Source organism: Ambystoma mexicanum, chromosome 10 (genome assembly GCF_040938575.1).
Source record: "Ambystoma mexicanum isolate Mex_15411 chromosome 10, UKY_AmexF1_1, whole genome shotgun sequence".
Taxonomy (NCBI): Eukaryota; Metazoa; Chordata; class Amphibia; order Caudata; family Ambystomatidae; genus Ambystoma; species Ambystoma mexicanum.
This window is the reverse complement of record NC_090932.1, coordinates 682997626-683019081: the sequence shown is the minus strand read 5'-3', so window position 1 is coordinate 683019081 and position 21456 is coordinate 682997626. Positions and strand designations below refer to the sequence as shown.

Here is a 21456-nt window from a genome sequence, read left to right as displayed (position 1 = left end):
CCGTGCCTGGTGGCCCTCATACCCTGACGAACCTCCAGACTCGCCTGAAATCCACTATATAACCAACTCGGCCGGGGTTAGAGGGATAATAACCTTGCTGTACAAAATGCTGATGGCCAACCCTAAGAATGTGCTACAGGCGGCACGCGACATGTGGAGCGGTGAGCTGGGCCTGCCCATCACTGATGCAATGTGGAGGAAAATGTGCATACACACCCGTACGACCTCCCTAAATGCCAGATATAGGTGTATACAAAATAAGCTCCTGAATCGATTATATTACACGCCGCACAGGTTAGGCAGATTTGCACACAGCCAGGCTCACACTTACCCTAGATGTAAATCTACAGATACGGATCACATACATATGTTTTGGGCTTGTGACACACTGGGCCCATACTGGAAAGCCATAATAGACGCTCTCTCTGAAATAACAGCGTCCCACATCTCTCCTGAACCATTAGCTGTCCTGTGGGATAAGCCCAAATTAAGAAAAGTGTCCAAGTTTTTGAATGTCGCCACCATGGTGGCCAAAAATGTATATTACAGTGTTGGAAGCGCCGCTCCCCCCACCCCCCTTCATTTGAGATGTGGCTGAAGGCCCTCACCTGGACTCAAAACGTGTGAGGAGGATTACATCAATACCCTCCCGCTGTCCTCTCGCCCCAAGAATGTATGGACTGAATTTTGCATCTATCTGAACAGCAAGGAGGACTTAGAACTACTGTCATCCCCCCCTCCAGATGAAGTGAACTAGACCATTGCTGAGACTCACTGAACTGTAAAACTGAATATCTACCTTCATGTGTATACCCCATGCACTATATAACCATCCATGTACCTGTAACTGTATGTATCTTGTGCACTGTGTTGATTGTCTGTTCTCTCGCTATGCCAATAAAGAAAAGTTTTTTTTAAAAAAGACTGAAAACTGCATTTTGCTCTATAAGCAATCACTGTCCTTTGGGTCATATTGCTTCCATCCAGTGACAGTCGTCTCCCTAAACTCCACCCCTGGTGGCCATCTTCAGATTTGGTGGAGCATGTAAAGGGGCAGTATGAACCTAGAAGAGCGTCAGAGGGGAAGGAGGGAGGGTTTGCATGTGAATCCATGCCAAACCTATGCTAGAGAACAGGAGTTACAGGTAAATAACTTATTCCTTCTCCAGCATGGGGTTTGTTATGGATTCAAATGTTCAAGAATACGATTACACAGCAGTACATATACACAACCACGGGTGGGGGCAAGGCTCAACAGAAGCAATACACTTACCCCTGGTACATACTCACCTAAAAGAAACCGGTTGTGCAGCACTGCTTGGCCGTCCCGGGACTTCACTCTGCAATCCCTGTCGACACAGTAGAATCTTGTGAAGGTGTGGGTGGACCTCCACGTAGCAGCCCTGCAGATGTTGAGCAGGGGAACACCAGAGAGAAACGCTGTCGTAGCTGCAATGGTTCTGGTGGAATGAGCTGTCGGCCGGCCTGGAAGAGGTCTGTTAGCTAGACGATGACAGTGCATGATGCAGCCAGAGAGCCACTTGGATATGAAAGCCTTAGACAAGGACTTCCCATGATTTACAGGTCCAAAATTCACAAAGAGTTGCAAAGTCTTCCGAATGTCCTTTGTGCATGCACCATAAAACTTCAAGGCACGAGCAACGTCCAGCGAACGCAAGTCCTTTCCGCCAGCTTAGAAGGATTCAGGTAGAAGACTGGCAGAAGCAAAGGGTCATTGAGATGGAATTCTGAGGGAACCTTCGGCATAAAGGTGGGGTGGATCCTCAGCACTACCCCCTAGTAGCATGGAAATACAAATACGCCTGCTTGCAAGAGAGGGCCTGGATCTCCTCGACTCGCTTGGCCGAGGTGATAGGCCACCAAAAAAGCAGTCTTGCACGAGAGAAACTTCAAAGGGGCCCAATGCATTGGTTCAAATGGGGCCCCATGAGCTTAGTCAAAACAACATTGAGCTCCCAACTCGGAGCAGTAGCCTTCACTGGCAGAAAGGTCCTGAAGAGGCCTTTGAGGAACTCCATGACGAGCCTGTGCGACCACAGGGATGGCTTACGAGGCGTCCTGGTGTAACAGGATATAGCAGCCAGATGCAGTGTGATTGAAGCGTGAGCCAGGCCAGCCTTGGCCAGGGAAAGCAGATACTGTCAAGGAGCTCCCCCCCCCTTCTCACCTGGATACGGTGTTTGCCGGTGTCTTCGATCGCTGCCTTCTTGCGAACGCTCCTGTTCTTGAACAGCGCTGCTCGAGTCTCGTCTGGTTCCAGGTTGCGTTTAGTTCCGGGAGCGCGGAGTCCAGGAATCCGGGAGTCTGGGAAAAGCTAGTAATGCTCGGAATCAGGAAGGGGGAAAGGGTCAGGCGCGAGTAATAGCACTGGGATAAGGAAACAAAACCGCGAGCTACGAACACACGTCTGAGGCTACTCTACAATAGCATTGAGAGGCGCAGAGCAGTGGAAGGCGTGGTCTATAAATAAATCACGTCGCGTTCAGCGCATGGAGCGAGCAAGGGCTTGAGCGCTGGACGGCCATGTTGGAAGTAGTACAGAATGTAAGCCCCGTTGAGACAAGGACCAGGAGGTCCAAAAGGGGCGTGATCTGAAGTTCATGACAGATACATAAGGACCTGCAGAGCTGTGACTCGCAGCAGCACAATCCTAAGAGTCATGCACCACACTGTGAAGCACTTCTAATTGTGACCGTAGCATGGCAACGGAGAGACAGCCCTGGCCTTGGTCAGACACTTCTTGTATTCCAGTAGGAGAGCATAAAGCCCAAACTCTAGGGCTGCAGGAGCCAGGACGGTAGGCTCAGCGACACTGGGTCATGGTGCAGTATTGTTCCATCCTCTCTGGTGAGGTCAGGAAGTGGAGGCAGCCGGATGGACGGAGCCACCGACAGATGGAGCAGGTCCGGATACCACATCTGACGGGGCCGACCCCAGTGCGATGAGTATCATCCTGATCACACTTAGCAGGAGCGGAATTGGAGGAAAGGCATATAGGGAGAGCCCCTCCCATGGAAACGAGAAGGCATCACCCAGGCTCCCTGGTTGAACAAACCTGCTGGGGAGCCTTTGGCACTTGGAGTTGGTCGCCGTAGCGAGGAGGTTGATTTGGGGATGACCCAACCTTCTCCCTGCTGAATGAGTCTGCAATGGTGTTCTTGAGGTCTCCCAGGTGAAAGGGTACGTGTCCTGAAGAATGGCCCAGTGCCACAGGGCCTAGGCCTCGCTGGAGAGCGCGTTCCACCCTGCTTACGGATGTAGAACAAGGTTGTGGTGTTGTCCGTGAAGATGCGCATCACCTTCCCCTTCAGCTGAGGTAGGAACGACTTGAGTGCCCAGAAGACTGCCGGAGTTCCAAGACGTTGATGTGGATGTCCTCTTCTTCTGGGAGCCAGAGGCCCCTGGCGTGGAACTGTCCAGTGTAGGCCCCCCCACCCCTCCAGGAAGGTGTCCGTGGTAACTGTGGCCTCGAATGGAGGTATCTGTAAAGGAGCTCCTTTTGTCATATGTGGGTGTGCCCCCCACCATGGAAGAGCTTGTTGGAACTCCGGGATGAGAACGACCTTGTCCGTCCACGTGACTTATCTGCAGCCACTGTGCATCCAGAAACTCCTGAAGAGGTCTCATCTGAAGTCGGCACAGCGGAATGAGGTGAATGCAGGCGGATATCATGGCCAACGACGACTTGATGGCTCACACGTTTGCGTTCTGAGTCAACGACAAAAGGAGCTCCTTGAGTGAGATGTGGGAATATCCCCCACCATCGTAGAGCTTGCATTAACTCCTGGGTGAGGGTGAACACTCTCTGAGCCGACTTCAGGCCAAAGGGCAGGACCTTGAACATCTGATGTTTTGAGTGAATGGGGACGTGAACGTAGGCATCCTACAGATCGCAGGTTATCAGGAAATCCTCTTCCTCCAGCTAGCTGAACACGTGCTGCAATGTAACCATCCTGAACTTCTGGGATTTCAAGTACTTGTTGAGGCATCTTAAGTCTAGGATTGGCCGCCACCCTCCTGACTTCTCTACCACAACTGGAGTCCACTCGGGAGCCCTGGAGGCGCTAGGGGATGAACTCCATCGCCCCCTTTCTTACCATGGCCTGAACCTCCTGCAGTAGCTGGGCCAAGTGAAGTTCTTGACGCACCATAGGAGCAATGCAAGGACACCTGTGCTGGAAATTCCAAGGTTTGCCCCTGACTAAGAACGTCCAGCATCCATTTGTCTGTGGTGATGATCTTCCACTTAACAAAGTTTGCTAGTCGGCTGCCCACTGGGATGCGAAAGTGGGAGCCCGGATCCACGGGCGGTTCAGGCCAGCTTCGACATCTGTATCCTGGCCTGTGGATGACTACGCTGCCTTCTGCTGCCGAAGTCCTGCAAGTGCCCTCTGTAGGCCTCCTGGGCGGTAGAGCAGGAGGGCTGGCGATAGGGTGCAGAGTACCCCTTAGAGGATCTGCCCGATTTCCCGCTTGATGGACGAAAGGACGATTACCCCCTTTGCCTCAGTGTCCCCAGGGACCGTGCAGTCTCTGTATCGGTCTAATCGACTGAAGCGTCTTGTCCACCACCTTTTCAAACAAATTGTTCCTGTTGAAAGGCAGGTCCACCACCTTGGACTGCACGTCCACCCTGAAGGCCATAGCCCTCAGCCAATCTTGGCGCTGAAGGGCTATGAAGCCAGAGTCTGCAATATCCAGTGCCACTGTAATGGCATGGTCCAAGGCCACCTTGCCCTCTTGGAATCGAGCCAGGTCATCAGCCTTTTTGTCCTCTGGCATGAAGTCCAGGATCGACCTGAGCTTGTACCAGAGTTCCGGATCATACCGGGACAGAATGGCCAGTGAGTTGGCAGCTTTGATGGTGGAAGCTGTAGTGTAAATGATGCGCTTCCCTACCGCATCCTGCTTCTTCCCCGCCTGGTCCAGGGGCACCATGGTCAAGGGTGATGGGTTCACCGAGCGTTTCCTGTCGGAAAAGGCTGTGACCTGGGGCACCTGGGGGCCGAGTCCGGCACTCTATATTTCTTCTCCAGTTTATCCCTTTTGGGAGGGGCGGTTCTCTGCGTCTTCAACAGCTCCAAACCTTCCTCCCAAACATCGTCCAGCAGCAGGATGGACATTACCGTCGTCCGTGAAGACTCCTGTCACCGAAAAAGGAACCCTTCCTTCTGCTTTTCTACTGGGACCAAGTTTAACAGGGCTGATGCCCTTGACGGCATGTTATGAAAGGAACCCACCTTGTCAGGGGAGAAGCCCTCGCGGGCTCCTCTGTGCCCAGATGTTCACCATCATTCGGCACATAATCTCTGTACTCATCTGTATGAGCCGATGCTGTGTCTGTGTCGGTATGCATAGGCACCTCCCTCACCGGGGTGAACGGTCTCTAGGGTGCTGCCGGTGGCGTTTCGTCCTTGATGGCCTAGGATGATGCGTTGGCTTGGCAGGGCTTGATGAGGACCTTGATCTTGTTGGGCTCGTGATAGAAGGACTCCACACTGGAGGTCTCAGAGGGCTACGGACTGTCCCAGGAAGCAGAGCACCTGGTAGCCTCTGCTGCATCAATGACACCAAGGTGTTGAGAGCCGTCAAGATGTCCAAAGACATGTCCCTGGGAGCTGGTTGAGACATGATTGGGATCGAGGGTGCCGGCTTAGGGCTGAAGCGAGGACTAAACGTGGCTCTGGCTCCCCTCCTTGGATATGGGGCTGAGTCCCCCCTCATGATCCGAATAGTAACCCTGGGGAGGTGATCGTTGTCAGAGTTGGTGTATATCCACAGGTATCGCCTCAGAGACCCCTAGAGGCTTGCCTGGGGCACCGTCCCTACCCTGGGGAGAAAATCTCTAAGAGGTAGCAGTTCCCTCAATATTCCAGAATCTTTAGCGAAGGAGGCGATGATAGGAGCCTGTTCACGCACAGGCATCGGCAGACGTGGAGGTAAAGACACTCATGGCATAGCCGTCCTCTTCACGGTGGACATCACGGTCATAATGGCCCCTCTCATTGCCGAAGTAACAATGGTCGCCATGACGTCAATGGGACCGACAATGGGGTCTTTCGATGGGATGGCAGCTGCCCCGGTCATCGAAGGGGCCACTGTCTACGAAACAGATGCCTTGGATGACCAAGTGGTCGTCGACGAAGATGAGACCTTGGCAGACAAAACCATAGTTGATGGCCTCTTGGAAGGTAAAACAGGCAGGCTCACTGTGGATGGAGATGGAGACGGGGAATGGGTTCTTCCTGAACTGGGCCCCGCGGCCACCCTTGCAGGATCCTCAGCATGGTGTTTGGCCTTCTTTTGGATCCTCTGGCCAGAGGCATCCTCTAAGGATCTCAACCTCTTTTCATAGGGATCATGCTTGTGGGACCGTCCAGTCTTGGATGAGGCATGGAGCCTTCCCCAACTTGAGCCATGGTGCTAACCTGCAGTAATGGTGCTTCCTGGTATTCGACGGAAAACCACAGCAAATTTTGCATCCCTCCTCATCATGGTCCAGATGCAGGCAATATATGCACTTGAGGTGCCGATCCTCTGCCTAGATTTTTGGTAGTCCACACTTGGTGCAGAGCTACAAGAGATTCCTCGTCTCCTCCGACATCGTCGAGGTGAGAACTAGGCCAAAGCCTAGGCCTTCAAAAAAACTTCAAAGAGAAGATCTGCAATGGAAAGTGATCTTCGCCAGTAAATGGTCCCTCGCTGCCGATAGTCGAGCGATGGTTGAAGATTGAGTGACATTGGTCAAAAAAGACTAATTATGTCAAATAAACTTGAAATATCAAAAAAGGCTCAAAGAGCGATACGAGAGGATTCCAACACTGATACATGCAGTACAAATCTGAAGATGGCCACCAGGAGTGGAGCTTAGGGAGATGACTGTGTAAGGATTGGGGGCAGTATGACCGAAAGGACAGTGACTGGTTAAAGAATAAAATGTACTTTTTAGGCTAAAGCAAAACTGCATTTTTTCTTTTTCAAAGGATTGCCAGCCTGACAGGGAATATTCATGAGCATGTGAATCCATGCCAGACCCTGCACTGGAGAAGGAGAAATTACTTACCGTAATGATCTTTCTATGGATTCTTATCCCGCAGATTCCTCATCCTGATGGATATCCATCATCCAGCTCTGCTGCTCAGAAACTTTTTGACAGGGGGCATAGTTGACCTCGACTTGGCCATCGATCCATCTTGCTCGGTGCCCGATCGTCGGTTCCGGAAGTGGCATCAGGCGTCATCAATATATATAACACGTCACTACGCCCCATGCTTCAGTTTCTTCCTTTTTTGCCACCGTGCCACAACACTGCAAACGAAAACCAACAGGAGGAGGCTAATCAGCCTGTAAACAAACTAGGATGATACATCTCAACAGGGTGATCCCACATAATTATAGACTTTTTTTTTAATAAACAAAGACTGCCAAGACAGGAGCGGTCATCTAAGAGCCATCATCAGATGTCTTCTCGTTTGGACAGGAGCGTCAAGCCACAAGGACTTTGAGCGGGTATGGCTGGGAGAGTCCATGAGGAATCTCCGGGAGAAGAATTCAGAGAAAAATTATGCCAAGTAAATTCTCACTCAATGGATTGCCTTTCTCCCGCAGATTCCTCATCTTAATAGACTCCCCAAGCAGTTAGAATAACGGAAGAGGGCAGAAAGTGTTAAAAAAGTAGATTCTGCAGTAGTTATTTATTTTATTTATTTATTACATTTGTTATACGTCCAGACACAGAGGTATCAAGCCGTAGGTCAAGACAATGGGTATTACAGTCTTCAATTAAAACAGAAACAATGGAAACAGTACAGTATACCAAAAACTGATGATACATACAATATATATACAAGTAATGGCGGCGGTCAAGTCAGGGTGGGAGAGGCTAGTTCCAGTTAGTATTGGTTGAATAACCATGTTTTTAGTGGTTTTTGGAATTGTGGGTAGGATGTCTCATTCTTGATGTTGGTAGGAAGAGTATTCCAGTGTCTTGGAGCAAGGACTTTGAAGCTGCTGCCCCCTGCTTTCTCCCTTTTGTATCTAGGGATTTTGAGGTGTGCGTTGTTATTCGATCTCAGGAGTCTGTTGAGTCTGTTATGTGATTTCATTATGACTATTGATGAGGTATTTGGGAGCTTTGTTGACAATACATTTGTGTGTGATACTAAGGATTTTGAATAGTATCCTACCTTGGATGGGGAGCAAGTGGTTGTCTCTCCTGATGTTAGAGATGTGTTCAGACTTACTTATCTGTACTGCCCTACCAAACCGTGCATCAGCTCCCCGTGCAACATCCAAGGCATAATGCTTGGTGAATGTATGCAAAGACGACCAAGTGGCTGCCCGACATACGTCCCCAACAGGAACAACCTTCTGAAGCGCTGTAGAAGCCAAAACCCCTCGGTTGAATGTGCCCCGATGCCCATCAGAAGCTCCCTACCCGCCGAATGGTAATACTCCAATATACACAAAATAATCCAACATGACAGGTTTTGCTTTTATAGCGTAACCTTTTCAAGATAAAGAATGGGCCACAAATAACTGGTCTGACTTCCGAAACTCTGATGTACGAGCAACATAAAAGCGTAATGCTCTTTTGGGGTCAAGGCGGCGGAACCATTGCACTTCTTTCGAGGGATGTGGAGGAGGGTAAAAGACTGGTAGATCAATAGATTGAGACAGATGAAACTCTGAAACTACCTTAGGAAGGAAGCCAGGTCTGACAGAGAAACGTTATCACGAAAAAATATATAGAAATTGAAGTTTGCAGCACAATGCTTGCACCTCACTAACTCTGCTGGCAGATGTAATTGCAACCAAGAAGGATGTTTTAAGGGATAACAGCCTTAAGGAATATGAGTGCATGGGCTCAAACAGAGCACCCAAGCTTTCGACTGGGACAGGAGATCCAGACGCAGAGGCAACCAGTAAAGCGGACAGATGGTCATCCTCACACGGTCCGGGGTGCTCACGATCATGGTTGCTCGAAATCTCTTCAACCTCCTGAGAACCCAAGGAATGACAGGAATCGGTGGTGAAGGCATAGTGGAGAGGGAAGGTCCAGTCCACCAGAAACACGCCCTCCAGTCTGCTTTTCGCTGGGAATTCATAGAGCAAAACTGTTCGCACTTCCTGTTGGACTCTGTGGCGAACAAATCCACTGCTGGCGTACCCCAGAGCGAGAAGAGCTCATCTAGGACTTCCTGGCACAACTACCATTCATAGCAACCGGCAAAGTGTTCTCCATTCCCGCCAGATGAACTGCCAAGATATAGATTTGGTTCTCCAGGAACCAGAACCACAGCTGTATCACCTCTGTGCAGAGGGGGCAGGAGTGCACACCGCTCTGCTTGTTGAGGTAGTGCTTGGCCACCGTGTTGTCCGTTATGTGCTCTGTAAGGTGTATGAGTGGATGTATGTGTCGGGTATGATGTTAGCTTGCAGATAACTACGACTGCACTTGTTTTTCCCCAAATTGATGTGATATATTTTATTTATATTGCGATCATACTCAAGTGTTTCAGAGCGTGACAAGGGAAGGGGAGCAGGGGAGAACAAAACAATGATCTTACTAGGCCCAGTGACGTTGAGAATGCGCAAGTGCATGGGAGAGGGAGAGTGGTAAAAGTACAAGGAAGGGGGAGAAAAGGAGAGTGCAGAGCAAGGAGAAACTGATAAATAATAATACATTGATAACTAAAAAGGCAACAAACAATGGTAGTGCAGCCAGCAAGTGGCAAGTGCTGGGTTTAAGGCAGCAGACTGAGGTCTGAAGAAGGGGGGCGGGGGGAACTGTATGGGTACAGATACAGACCCCAGTGCAAGGGGTGGCCCGGAGGCAGTGCAGGAGGGTGGCAGGATGAACAGGTACCTGGGCCCGGAGGACAGAGGTTAGCAGGTGCACGGTGCCGAAGGGAGAGGGGTGGCGAAGGCAGAAGCAAAGAGGAAGGTCTTGAGGTGCCTCCGGAACCAGAGATGGTTCTCCTCGAGTTTTAGCGTGGTAGGGACGTTGTTCCAGAGAGAGACCCCAGCCAAAGACAGATCTACCCCCAGCTCGTTTCATTGAAAAAACGACTGACCATGAGGGAGTTAGAGGTAGAGGAGCGGAGAGCTTGAGAGGGGAGGTATTTGTGGAGGGATAACTGAAGGTATGTTGGACCCAGGCCCCAGAAAGCCTTGTGGACAGTGCAGAGGGTTTTGAATTTATTCCTTGCAGCCACAGGGAGCCAATGGAGAGATTTCAGAGCTGGAGTGATACGATCCCAGGGCTTGAGGCCAAGGACAAGTCTTGCAGTCCTGTTCTGGATATGTTGCAAAGGGCTGAGATTAGAGGCAGGTAGATTTAGAAAGAGACTGTTGCAATAGTCCAACCTAGAGAGAACAAGAGCTTGGGAGACAGTGAGCTTCTGGGGGGAAGGAGAGAAAAGGCATTGTACCTTTGAGGAGGTGCAGTAGGAAGTTTGACTTTTTTGAGACATCAGCAATGTGGGCAGAGAAGGAAAGTGTGCAATCAAAAGGTGATCCCGAGGTTCTTAGCCTCACAGGTGAGGCTTGGAGGAGGGCCAAAGGAGGCCGGCCAGAGAGTGAGGGGAAAGGATGGTGATGGTGTGCCTATGAGGAGGATCTCAGTCTTGCTGGCATTCAGACAAAGACAGTTGGCGGCACACCAATCTTGAATGGCAGTTAAGCAATCGGAGATGAGAGAGGTAGAGGAGGTGGCTGAGGGCAGCCTGAAAATAAGTTGCGTGTCGTCCGCATAGCACTGGATGTTTGAGCAGAAAAAGGCCATGCAGCGGGCGAGAGTTGCCAGGTATTGGTTGAAAAGCCAGGGCGAAAGGTTAGACCCTTGGGGAACACCAGAGGTGGAGGAGAATATAGATGATAGGAAGGACCCGAATTGGACTTGGAAGGGTCGATCACAGAGGAAAGCGATCAGTCAACCCAGAGCCTGATCAGTGATACCCAGGTTATCACGGAGACGGTTGAGCAGGATGGTATGGTTGACCGTGTCGAAGGAAGAGGAGAGCTCGAGTAGGATGAGTACAGAGGGAATGCTAGAGTCATTGTTTAAAAACTGTTGCCGGCCAGTCACTAACTCTTTGTCTATGTGTTTATTATATTTCCATCACTACAAATTTTATGTTTATTCATTTTCTTGTATTTTATGGTTTGTTTCTCCAATATTATGATTAATTGATAATAACATTTAAACAATAGTTTACATCAGTGATTTATTCCACAAAATGTTTTTCAAAGTTGCGGCACAGGCAGCTGTTTTTGTTTCTAGGTTTGGTAGTTCACATACACCTGTGCGTTTCATCCGTTTGTGTGGATGACCTCAGGTTCTTGTTGTTGAAGTTCCCACTTGTGGCAGGACCGCAGCTCCCTGTTGATGGAGTCTGCAACTGTGTTCTTGGTGCCTGCCAGGTGAAAAGGGACGAGGAACATGTCCTGAGGAATGGCGTAGCCCCACAGGGACTGGGCTTCAAGGGAGAGAGTGGGGAGCGCGTCCTGCCCAGTTTCCGGATGTAGAACATGGTGTTGGTGCTGCCTGTGAAGATCTGCACCATCTTCCCCCGCAGCTGAGGTTGGAATGACAGGAGGGCCCAGAAGACTGCCCGCAGCTCAGGGACGTTTATGTGGAGGTCCTCCTCCTCAGGGAACCAGAAGCCTCTGGCGTGAGATTGTCCTGTGTGGGTCCCCCCCACCCCCCAACCTTCCATGGAGACATCTGTGGTGGCCATGACATGCTATAATGTATTTGGCCTGGTACGGTGGGGTTTGAAAAGGAGCTCCTTGGGTGAGATGTGGGAATATCACCCACCATAGTAAAGCTTGCGTGACCCGTTTGTCCAAGCGCCTGTGGCCTGCAGCCACCTTGCGTCGAGAAACTCCAGGAGAGGCCCCACCTGGAGCCTGTAAAAGGGAACAAGACAATGCAGGAGGATATCATGCCCAACAGCGACTTGATGGAATGTACTGTTGCGAAACGAGACACAGACAGGCGCTGTGCCTTCCCCAGGATGGGCGCCACCCTCTCCTCCAAAGGGGGTTGCCAGGCATGCAACGGTGTTGGGCAGGCACTTAGTAACAAAGCATTCTGCGATGGCACCACGCAGGACTTTGGATAATTTATGGAGAATCAGAGTGCCGTCAGAAGGCAAATGGTCTCCGCCTCGTGCACAGTCGCCAGCGAGCGAGACCAGGAGCGGATTAAATGAGCCAGTCGTCCAGAGTAGGGTAGACGTGGATGCCCTTGCGGTGTAGATGCACTGCCACCGGGGCCAAGCACTTTGTGAACACTCTCAGAGCCAGATTTTAGTCTGAAGGGCAAGGCCATGAACTGGTAGTGCCGTCCCTGGACCACACAACTCAGGAACTCTGTTGTTTCCAAAGAATGGAGATGTGAAAGTGTGCGTTCTCTGGGTCCAAAGTTGCCAAAATATCCCCTTCCTCCAGCTTGTCAACCACGTGATGCAATGTGACCATCATGAGCTTCTGAGACTTTAAGTACTTGTTGAGGCGTCTTAAATCTAGGATTGTCCACCACTCTCCTGACTTCTTACAACCCAGAAAGTATCTGGAGTACACGCCAGAACCGCTATGGGACAGGCTCTAGTGCCCCTTCCTTTATCATGGCAAGAACCGCTTGCAGCATTTGAGCCATTTGAAGTTCTTGAAGCGCTACAGGAGGAATGCGAGGGCACTTGTGTTAAAATTTCAAGGCATGCCCTTGCTGAAGAACATGCAGCATCCTTTTGACCATGGTGATGTGCCTCAACTGTTAGACAAAGTTTGATAGCCGGAATTCCACTGGTGTGCGAAAGTGGGGGCTCAATCTGCGGCCGGTTCAGGCATCTGCGTCCTGGCCTGCGGACAATGGTGGTCTCTACTGCCATAGGCCTGGGAGCAGCCCCCCTGTAGGCTTCCTGGGTGGGGGAGCGGGAGGGCTGACGATAGGGGCAGTGTATCCCTTGGAGGACCTGGAGACGTTTCCCAGTGGGGAACACAAGGACGACCACCGCTGCAGCAGTGTTCCTATAGAGCGTGCCATCTCTGTGTTAGTTTTAATAGCCTTGGCAGGTAGCCCGACGGAGGCAGAAACTCCATCACCATACCAAGTCCTTCAAGAAGGAGGTGTTGGGAATTTGCACAATGGGCACATCCGACGACAAGGTGGTACTCTGTATCGCTGACGGAAGCCTCAGAGAGAAAGATACCCCTGGAGGAGTTATTCTAATGGTGGAAACAGAGGTCGCTGACAAACATTTCATCAATGGGGTCCTCGACTAGGTGGTGGTCCTGGTAGACGAGGATGATCTTGCAGATGCAGTGACCGTCGAGGGAGCAGATGGAGCGTGAAGCTTGGCCTTCTTTTGGATCTCCTCGGAAGGAGGACCCTCAAAGGACCTCGACCTCTTCTTCTCGGAGGGAGCACAGTCATGGGACGTGCCAGTCCTGGATGAGGCATGACTGCTTCCAGAGGCCGTGTCAGAGGACTTCTCCTGGTTGATCCAAGTCACTAACCTCCAGTAGCGATCGTGCTTGGTCTTCAATGAGAAGGTGTGGCAAATCTTGCATCCATCCGCATCGTGGTGCGGAAGACAAAAGCAGCTGAGGTGCAGGTCCTCAACATAGATGTTCTTCAGGCCACAGGATTTGCAGGCCTTCAAGAGAATCCTCTTCGCTGCATCGGACATGGTCATGGTGCGATGTAGGCCCAAGCCTGGGCAAGTTAAAGTCATGCAGAGAAGATCCAACGATGGAACACAATCTTGAACGACAACGGGCCCATGCGTGACGGTGGACAACAAAGAAATGGGTGAAAACTATCGAAACTATCCAAAAAACTGCAAAAAAAACCATCTTTCCAGGAAGCGAAGCACAAGGACTCCTAAGACCAGAAATGCGCAGTAAAAATCTGAAGATGGCCACCAGGGGTGGAACTTAGGAGGACAGGTGTCATTGGCTGGGGACAGTATGACCCAAAGGACAGTGAATGGTTATAGTGGGGAGACACAGTTTTCGGCATAAAGCGAAACTGCTTTCTTTTTACAGAGGAATACCAGCCTGACGACAGGGAATATTAATGAGCATGTGAATCCATGAAAGACCATATGCTGTAGAAGCATATACACATTAATTTGTAGACCTATCTGAAAAATGTCTGCTGTCTCCCCAAAAAATACTCTTCAAGAAAAAGTCAGCATTAGGAACATAGCACACGATGCAGTCCATCGCAGAATCTTGGACTGGCCCGTAGAACATGATCAAATGAGAATATGCACTGTTAAAAGGTTTTAATTTTGTGATTATCCCCTACACCTCTGACATTATTCCCTTTTGAAATAAACAAGGATTTTTGAATGAAGTACAAGCAATCTAATATTCATCACTCTGAATCGAGATATACTAGTGACAGAAAATGTTCATTGCATAGCTTGCGGGGCATAGGTTTTGGATTTGACGCTTCTTTAATACACTACATGTTGGTATGCTGCACCGCACTTAACAGGCCAGGGTAGATTTCAGGGTGCCTGCAGACCTAGCATAATCATAGTTTAGTTTCATTAAGATTGATTCATGGACACATACAATAATAGTATAACCAGCAAAATAAATGGACCCAGATTATTCTTTGGTTTTACTACAACTCTTGTTGAACTTTGTGTGTCTGAGATCAATTCATGAGAAACGTTAATATCTTTAATCTTTATTATTAATAATATGTATATAACAGTTTGGTTTTACATATTTTGCGTCAAAACATCACATAAGATCACATTATTAAAAAAAAATACATATCACAAGTTCTATACGCGATTAATAATATAAAATGTCCTGAGACAGTTTTTAAAATTGCTAAAATCCTCACATAAAATGTCATTAAATAGAACAACAGATTTACGTTGTGAACTTCCATTAGCATCACCCATATGTTATTCATATTGCACATAATCATCGAATTATCGTATTTCATTAAAAATTGGGTACGTATTGTTTGTAGACTTTCACACTCACATATAATATGGTATGCTGATTCGATAACGTTCACACCACAGAATCGGCAGAATCTAAGATTGCGCGTTATTCCCAGTCACGCCCCAAGGATTTCTAAGACCTCACATGAATTGAATTTAAACAACAAATACCATCGAATGGTGGAGCAATTAGGGTAGGATATCTGATATTTTGGTTTGACCATCCTCATTCTGATAGATTCTATGAAAATTCCACTGTTCGACTTAGTTGCCAAATTTACTATTTTTTTTTCTCTGTCTATTTCACAGATCAGTTTTTTCAATTTATTTTTTATCTGAGCTACAGAATATAGCAACCAACAGTGAGTCTCATTTTTGATCAGTTTAAGGTAATTTAGTCTCCATCTATCTATTGTTATGAAATCCATTTTACGATCTAGTCTCTTGTATTGCTCCATCATTCGTACCATAAAGGTATCATTTGTAAGTCGCGTGAGTTTCACATACAAAATCGCTGAGGACAATTGTATTTTGCTTCTTATACTCAGTATATCACATTCCAGTAACATGTATTTTCGTATGGCAATGTTTTCGGCATTCGCAGTAGTATTCTTCGCATCTTGGCTTCAAATTTATCAATATTGTTGCCATAATTACTGCTCCAGATTTCCGCACTATAAGTCAGACATGAAACAATTTTGGCTGCATATAGTTTCATGACTGTTGCAATAGAATAAGTACCCTGGTTACCTATAAAATTGCTCAGTGCCATAATTGCAGTCATACATTTCTTTTTAGTTTCTATCCAATGTGTCTTCCATGTAAGCTTGTCGTCTATGACCACTCCTAAGTATTTGTATGCGTGTACTACTTCGATCTGTTGTTTATTTAATTTCCAACCTCTTGTATAGCTCTTCTTCTTAGCTGGTTGTGTTTCGAACTTCATGATTTTAGTCTTGCTAATATTCACAACAAGATTATTAATATTTGCGTATTTTTCGAGCTCGTTAAGTTTTACTTGTAGTCCTTTGGGTGTATAATCGAGCAAAATCAGATCGTCAGCATAACCCAGCCATCTTAGCATAAATTTGCCTAACTTGATGTCATTCATGTTAGTGCTTGTCACATTTTGGAGGAAATCGGCAAGATATAAATTAAACAGAGTGGCTGCTAAAGTGCACCCTTGCTTTACGCCACGTAAAGTCTGAATGTTTTCTGAGAGTTGTCCTTCCGCCTCTAGCCGTATTCTGACCGTAGTATCTTTATATAGTTGTTGGATCATATAAAGAAGGCCTCTTGGTATCTTCCATTGTTCTAATTTGGCCCATAGTTTGCTGCGTGCTATGGTATCGAAGGCAGCAGAGAAATCTATGTATGCAACATACACAGGCAGCTTTCGATTTTTCCAAAAATATTCAACTGCATTTACTAGGATGGCTATATTGTGAGCTGTGGAGGACCCACATCTGAATCCTGATTGGTATTCAGGCAAGATTTTACACCTGGTTATCCACTGGTTTAATTCTTCTAGTAAGACTTTACCAAAGATTTTACCAGGAATGTCAAGCATCGCTAGCATCCTGTAATTACTGGGTTCTTTACGATCTCCTTTTTTGTGTATAGTAAAAGTATGATGCTTTTCTTCCATGAATTGGGGATCAGCCCATGCATTCCTATCCATTGATAAACAATGTATAGGACCTTTGCCCATTTTTCAGGTGATTTCTGTAGTAAAGCATTACAGGTGTTATCTGGGCCGGCTGCTCTGGATTTGGGTAATTTTTTAATTATTTTAGTTAGCGATTCGACAGTAAAGTTGCCTTTCCATTCAGATTTTACAGATTTATAGTCAGTTTCATCTTGTGCTAGTCTACCAATTGTATTTGTGACATAGGTGAGCCACTTGTTTTCAGATACACAATTAATCGGGATGCTCCTGTCTTTTTTCTCATTAATGATATCCCACATCTTTTTACTGTTCTTTAGGTTAGCTGCATCAGCAAGCGAGCGCCACGTCTCTACTTTTTTTTCTTTGTTGTGAAATTTCAGCCATCTTCTGTATTCAGTCTTAAGGTGACGTATCTTGTTTGTTGCTTGTTCATCTTTCTCTGCAATACATCTTCGTATGTCTTTTCGTAAGTTTTTCCTTTTTAGTTGGAGTATTTTATCAAATTTATTCTTATGATCTAGATTCCATCTTTCATTATTTGTCTTATATATTCGTTTATCGCCAATGGCTGCTCTGACCGTTTCTGTTATTTGATCAAACATATTTAATATGTTTTTGTTGTTATTTTGATGTACTTCACTTGTACCAGCTATTTCAACAAATAGGTCTAACAGGGGTTCAGCTATTTCATTACCCTTCTTGATATTTTTGGGATTCCATTTTATTCTGTTACCTGCTGTATTAAGGCCAATCTGCCCATTATGTTGATATTTTTCACTCTGTGGTGTTTTAGTAGGTAATAAGAGGTACAGTGGGAGATGGTCGCTTTCTTCTCTGCATCCGACTGCCATGTCTTTAACCCATGTCCGTGCACTTTTGTTTACTATCATATAGTCTATAGTGCTCATACTCAATCCCGTTATTCGTGTCGCATTCATCTCCCAGTCTCCGGGCGTGTTGCCATTTAGTACAGTCAGTGCAAATTTGTTTAGCAACTTTATCCAATCTTTTGCATTTTTATCGAAGTTCTGGGTAATGGGTTCTGACATCATTTCTTCCATGTCTACCTCAGTTTTATAATTTATTTTTACATTAAGATCACCTACAATGATCAACGATAGGGTGTTACCTACTTCAGTGAGGATTTTGGAAAGTGTAGCAATGTTTTCCTTACTATATTTGGCTTCAGGAGGATTGTAAATATTTATAAGGACAAAGGTATCAATTACAAGTGTCTTACATGATACCAATAATGCTAATACCATCTTAGTGGATTCAGGGTGCTTGACGCCTTCCCATGGTTGCTTGATAGAGATTAAAAGCCCTCCTTTAGGTCTGCCTCGCATCCCTTGGGTGGCGGGGCTTACATAGTTGTTACGGCCATCTATTTCGCAAACAGAGGTCAGCCATGTCTCTTGAAGGGCTATGATTCTAAACATTTTTATTTTCTCTAGCAATCCTTCGTCGCTATTGTAGTGTGAATTTCCCCGGGTGTTCCAGGACATAATGATGTCAGGAGCATCAGGAACTTTTATCAAAGTGAGCTTTGAACGCTGTAGGGAGCCACTGCCAGTATCCATCGACAGTCTCTTGACGAGTGGGTTTCTCTGGTTTGTCATTTTTATTTGTTTCCTTCAGATTTGGTTGATCTTTAATTTTAGTTTGTTCCCTCATATTTATGCCTGGTCTTTTCTCTGTATTATTTTCATATTTTACTTTCGGTATATATATCTCTTTGCATGTATATCCGATAAGTTCAAGTTGGCGTTTATGGCTAAATATGTAGTCGTGGATTATGTCATCCCAACACCATAGGTTGGTTATGATTTTAGTAGCACTTACTACTTGATCTACAACTTTAAAGTCTTCAGAGACTATCATCCTTAAGGGTACTATTGATGCACACATTTTTAGCACATGCTTACGATTTAGGACTAACTTCTTATTTATGTCTATTTTTTCGATTTGCAGTGCCTTAATAGTATCTCTCTCATTAGGGATTTCTGTGTCGATGGTTTCGCCCTCATTTGGATGTTTTGCTTTTACTTGATTACATGATATTTCATGTGTGTTGTTTTCTTCTTCATTGGTTACACCTTCATACAGTGTTCGCACATCTTCAATGATATCATCAACATGATTCACTCTTTTTTTATTCTTTTTGGCTTGTGTCTTTTTCAGCTTCTTAGATGGTATCATAAAATCTCTTATGTCAGTGTCTGGCAGCTTAGCTTGCTTTTCGGTTTTTAGACAATTTCCTTTTTTACTAAGTGGTTCATGTATATCAACATCATGTGTGCCGACATAGTTGGCTTCCTTATACATTGATATACTTTTAGAATCTCTACTTTTTACTTGCTGTTTATATTCTGTTTCAGTGGGGCCAATTTTTTTCAATTCGATCAGTCTATTACTGTCAACTATACACCCATTTTTTGGTGCTTTATCTTTGTTCGTAGTGTACATGACTGCTTGGCTGACTTTCTTTTTCCTGTTGGACATTTTCTGCTTTTTTTTGGGTTTGTATTTACCGTTTGTTTCTATATTCAAATCTTTATTGTTATTTTCTGTTATATTGTATTCAATGTTAGTATTCACTAGATTGCTTCCTGTCTTCTGACTTTGGTCATTTTTAAGTTGATGCTTATCTTGCTCTATGTGCATTTTCATGTCTGTGTTGGTGCTACTATCGCACAATTTTAGATTATTTCTTTTACTGAGATCATACAGTAATAACGAATGGATAGCTAGTTTGCTATCTATTGCTTCACATTATTCAACCAAGGAGACTAGCGCATTTTCTAAGGCCTGAAATAATTCTTCTGTGTTCATGCTTACGAAGCTAGTATCTTGTGAGATATCATGTATATGGGTACTAGCTTTGTTAGCTGTGATAGGGATTATTGGATCAATTTTTGCATTGTTGTCAATAGCCAAATGTACTTTCCCTATTACAATCAGACCAGATGTAGGGTCAATTTCAAACCTTTCACCAGGATTAAGTGGTTCATATTTATCTATGGCTACTACATGTGGTTCTGTAATAGCCTCCCCATTGGTATGTTCAGACAACATTTCGTCTTGGCTAGTTGTTAGCTTACTAATTCTAGTTTGTTCATTTTGAGAATCATTACTATAACTATTTCTCTGAGGTGTTAGGATTTGGGGCTTGGTCATATGGTGGTCATATTCTTCGCTGCCGCTTATACAGGCTGATTCAGGTATGGTGGGCATCAGCATTTGTGAAAATAATTGGCTATTTATACACGGAAATGCCTCTACCAGGTCTTCCATAATTTCAGTCACAGAATTATCAACATCATTTGCAGTCATTCTATATTTGGGAGTAATTAGTGATGAAGAATGCATATTTTCAACCTGATCAAAGAAGGAAGTCATTTTAGCTAGCTTACCTTCGGATAGTAAGCCGGGCTGTGTGATGGTCTTTCTTTTACATGCCCGGCTAGTTTTTACAGGTTCCTGGTGCTTAGCTGACTTAAATTTATCTCCATTGGTGTCATGCACTAACTGGGCCGATTTAGATGACCTTAAATCCATGGCTGATAGCACATGAAATAAAGGTACTAATTAGGATTAGGGCCTCAGAATACGGGAGATCTAATAATGGGCAGCGCACCACGCGCCGCGACCAGCGAACAGCAAACAGTCACTTTCTGTTCACTTCCTGGTGCGCGCGCTGGTGCGCTAGTGCTCGAGTATTTAGGAGCACTTCCTGGTGGAGTGGGGGCGTGTTTCCAACGCTGGAGCCAATGGGAGAGCTGAGCTAGGCGGGAGACAGAAAGAGAAGAAGACCTAAGTTACAAGCGCCGCTCTAGGAGGCGGGAGTTTAACGCTAGCACAGCAGCTGAGGGGGGGGGGGCGGGGGAGGCGACGGGGGGGGGGGGGGAGTGCACAGGGAATGAGGGTGTGTGCGGGAGAGGCGGGGAGGAGAATTACTTCAGGGGAGGGTCCAAGACACCGTATGTGTCACGTTAAAGTCCTTCCTCCAGGGCAAAAAACGAACGGAGTCCACACGGGCAGAGTGACTAACAGCAAACAGTCACTTTCTGTTCACTTCCTGGTGCGCGCGCTAGTGCTCGAGTATTTAGGAGCACTTCCTGGTGGAGTGGGGGCGTGTTTCCAACGCCGGAGCCAATGGGAGAGCTGAGCTAGGCGGGAGACAGAAAGAGAAGAAGACCTAAGTTACAAGCGCCGCTCTAGGAGGCGGGAGTTTAACGCTAGCACAGCAGCTGAGGGGGAGGGGGTGGTAAGGTGACGGGGGGGGGGAGTGCACAGGGAATGAGGGTGTGTGCGGGAGAGACGGGGAGGAGAATTACTTCAGGGGAGGGTCCAAGACACCGTGTGTGTCACGTTAAAGTCCTTCCTCCAGGGCAAAAAACGAACGGAGTCCACACGGGCAGAGTGACTAACAGCAAACAGTCACTTTCTGTTCACTTCCTGGTGCGCGAGCTGGTGCGCTAGTGCTCGAGTATTTAGGAGCACTTCCTGGTGGAGTGGGGGCGTGTTTCCAATGCCGGAGCCAATGGGAGAGCTGAGTTCAGGGGAGGGTCCAAGACACCGTGTGTGTCACGTTAAAGTCCTTCCTCCAGGGCAAAAAACGAACAGAGTCCACACGAGCAGAGTGACTAACAGCAAACAGTCACTTTCTGTTCACTTCCTGGTGCGCCATTAACGCTAATTAAATGCCAGTACACAGCACCACAACTGAACGCATGATTATAATCTTAACAGTAAAAATAACAGGAACATTCAAAGAGAGGGGAGTTA

General features: G+C 46.8%; 1 protein-coding gene across 2 annotated transcripts in view; it reads right to left on the bottom strand.

Moving 5' to 3' along the window:
* The window catches only part of XRN1 (5'-3' exoribonuclease 1), a 2611979-nt gene that overhangs the window by 321691 nt on the left and 2268832 nt on the right, over positions 1-21456 (bottom strand). The gene's annotated exons all lie outside the window — the stretch shown is intronic.